The sequence below is a fragment of the Triticum dicoccoides genome, chromosome 5A (assembly GCF_002162155.2).
Source record: "Triticum dicoccoides isolate Atlit2015 ecotype Zavitan chromosome 5A, WEW_v2.0, whole genome shotgun sequence".
NCBI lineage: Eukaryota > Viridiplantae > Streptophyta > Magnoliopsida > Poales > Poaceae > Triticum > Triticum dicoccoides.
The window spans coordinates 604,855,132-604,858,816 of NC_041388.1; the positions used below are offsets into that span (position 1 = coordinate 604,855,132).

The 3,685-nt window shown below is 52.2% G+C and overlaps 1 pseudogene; it reads right to left on the reverse strand.

Annotated features, from left to right (window-relative positions):
- Positions 1-3,685, reverse strand: part of LOC119298041 — a 20,307-nt pseudogene continuing 16,622 nt past the window's right edge.

The window sequence follows — 3,685 nt, forward strand, 5'->3', positions numbered from 1 at the left end:
CTAAACATGGAGGATGAGGTTATCATAACCATACCCATTGAGCTTGCTGATGGCATTCTCAGCATCTTCCCTGTGGACAAAGTTAACAAAGCCAAAGCCCCTACTTGATCCCGTCTTCAGGTCCACCGCAACATAGACACGGCGCTGACCGGGCCAAACGCGCGGAATAGCTCGAGAAGGTCGGGTTCGCGGGTGTCCTCGGACAGATTGGTAACACGGACGGAGTTCCCATTGTTCCTGCGCGCTCATGTCGTGTCCAGCATCAGTATGAAAAGCGCCAATCCTTAACCTCGGAGCAACGTATGAGCTCTTCGCAGGACCGCTCGATGCTGCAGGCCCATCAGATGTACTCCCTCCATTCCAAATTACTCGTCGTATAAATGGATATATCTAGAACTAAAATACATCTAGATGCATTCATACCTGCGATAAGTAATTTGGAACGGAGGGAGTACTAGGAGGCCTGTCTAGAGTATCGGTCGGTGGAGCGAGATCCTTGTAGGGGCACTTTGAGGCCCAGTGGTCATCCTTCTTGCCACAGGTTCTGCAGACCATGAGAACGGCACCTCCCTTGCTCGCCAATGCCAGTGGATCATCAGAAGCCCACAATACAAAATTTGTGTCACCATGTAAGGTTAGATTTGTTGTATATATCGTAGTGAATATTTTGTTCAAAAAGTCAAACATGTTTATGTTTGACAGGTTTAAGGAAAAATTTATCGACATCCACAATACAAAATTTGCGTCATCAGATTCATCATGAAGTGTACTTTATATTTTTATTTATTTAGTATTTTAGATGTTAGACAATTTATTCTAGAAACATTTTGACTTTTGAAAAACAAAATATGCACTAGATTGTGAAATGGAGGGAGTATAACACAACCAACTGACTTTAAGGGATAAGAACAATCGAACAAAATTCATCCGATTTGACATAGTCTTCATAGTTGATTCGAAACAGATGAGTCGACACAGATTCAGATGGGGATACAGAGAAGAATGGCGAACCAGCTGGGGCGCGTGGGTGCTCAAGGAGGACCTCCTCGGTGGAGACTACGATGAGGCGCTCGGAGGCATCGTCGCCGCTAGCGGCGTCACCAAACTTGGCACGGGATGGCAATTTTACCCATGGGTATTGGTATCCACGGATTTTTGAGGGAACTACGGCGGGCAAAAGCCAGCATGAACTCATTTATTAATTTTAAAGTTTAAAAGAGAATATATACAGAGAGAGGGGCAAAGGAAAAGAGGGAAACATCAAATAAAAACTACTATGCTACATCTAGCCGGGACAACATGATTCCCCAGTCGATCAGAATTTGTTTGCGATTCTCCTTTCCACAACGATGGGCCCAAAGAAAGAGGTCTTGCGATGCCCGCCGAAGAACGCAGCCCAAAGACTCATCTTCTTGCTTGAAAACTTTAGCGTTCCTTCTATTCCACAGGCTCCAGAGGATGGACGTAGTAACCGTATTGCGAAATTTGCAAGCAGGTGAACGCCCTTGCAGGTCTTGGATGGAAGAACAATCTGAAGAGTTGATGTTTAGTGAGTCCACAGTCATCCAAGCTTGAGCGGCAACATGGCAGTGAATTAGCATGTGGGAGGTAGACTCCGTTTCTGAACAGAAAGGGCAGGTATCGGAGTCCGTTAGGTCCCTCCGGAAGCGACGCTCGTTGGTAAACAGTCTTCCTCGATGCGCCAGCCAGATAAATAACCTACACCGATTAGTCGCATAGTTCTTCCTCCAGATGAATTCAGAGAACTGATCATCCGGCCGAGATGAGAAAGCAGCTCCATACGCAGAAGCAACAGAAAGAGGCTTATCATTGATCCTGCATAAACGGTTATCCGGTACCTGCGGCATCAAGTTAACTGTGGCTAAAACAGTACGCGGACAAAGAAGCTCGTTAGTAGCAGCAATGGTCAGACGTGGTTGTAGTGAAAGACGAAGATCCTCCGCCGAAAGAACAAACGCAACAGATACATTAGGTTTTGTAACATGGGAGAAAAGACTTGGGAAGCGAGCAGCCAAGGTATCATTGCCGATCCATAGATCCAACAAAAACGCGGTTGAGACACCGTTACCGATCTTGACGTGGGTAACAGAGCGGAAGAAAGGGAAACCAGACAGGAGGTCCTTCCAAACTATTGTGTGTAGTCTATGAGTGTCACCAATGTAGTGCCCGCCATCCCAGCCATACGTGGAGGCAAGCCAAGAGTCCCAAGAGCCAAGACCGGGTTGGTGTATTTTACTGAGGGATTTTAGAAGCAGGCAAATTTAGATACATTAAAACTGTGCAACTTTCCAGCCCTCTCAGGCCATTAGCGTCCGTGGTCGTCCGATCTTCAATTTCAAGCATTTTCGGCCGTCGGATTTGATGTGAATCGAACCTAATCAGCCTTCGTTCGCTATTAACTAGCGCGAACCGTCTGGGCCGCTGCTCCGGTCGCTTTTTTGGTTGTCTCAGGTTAAATTGGGCCTCATGGGCCTGTAGAAACCTTCCCTAAGCCATCGATCGTTTCATTTCGCTAGGTCGCACGTCTCCCCCACCCTCCTCGCATGGCGGCTCTTCCCCGATCTAACCTCTGTCGCGCTCATCCCCATTCTTGTACGCCGGTGGGATCCTGCTTCCCACCGCGCAAGGGCGCTGGTACGGCAACCTCCCACAACCTGGCTTAGATTTCGGACGGCACCACAACTTCGGCTGGGGGCCTCAAGCATCGGTGGCGACGCCAGAGGGCGGTGACAACGGCAGCGAATCATCGCTTGTCGGTTGGACTCCACTTGCCGGTGATTGAGGAAATAAATCACCATGCCACTCTTCAGCGGCTACTACTTGCAGGTCCGTTACCACTCCGTGCTCTTCCATTCCTCTGCCTGCGTTATTGATGCTATTCTTTCACCTCCCAAAATGATGCAAGTTATCTAGGTTGACTGACTCGAGCTCCTGTGTGCTTGCAAGCTGGGATTAATTAATTATTATTTTTACTATTATTTGTATTCTTCTTTTTTTTAACACCTATTTTTTGTAAAAAGGAAGGGGCTGTGGGGCCCGCTGTTAGTGGCCCATCTAGCCACTAGACCGGGTGCGCTAACGGGCGCTGGGGTGGGGCGCACCCAGGCGCACATCACGCAGGGGGCGAGGCAGTGGCCACGGCGGGGCTCGCCGGCCGGCCGTCTCCGGCGATGAAAGCCGGCGCGGCGGGGCGCGTTGGGTAGCGCGGGCGGGGAGGTGGCCGAAGACGAGGCCTGGGGCGCAGGCGCGGGCCGCGGTGGCGAACAGCGCGAGCGGGGTGAGGACGACAGGCGAGGCCACACGCGCGGGAGCGGACGGAGAGTTTCAAGCGCATAGGTGGTGGCGTCCTACGGCGACGGGAGGGGGAGAGGAAGGGGATGAGGGCTCACAGGGCCCTGTAGATGTGCAAAGGCGTGCTCGGGGCAGCCGGTCGGGGGAGAGGCAGGAAGGCGACGCCGACAAGGTGACGGCGAGCGGCAACGGCGCGACGTCGGGGCAGTTCGGCGCGAGGGCGAGGAGGCGTCGGCGTTGACGGAGTCCGGCGTCACCGGGGTGGGCGCCGGTGTCGTGGGGTGGGAAGGCGCGGTCGCCGGGGAGAGGCAGCGGGGTCGGGCACCTTGGCCGCGGGCGCGCGTCAGATCAAGCGAGGGAGCGGGAGGAGGGG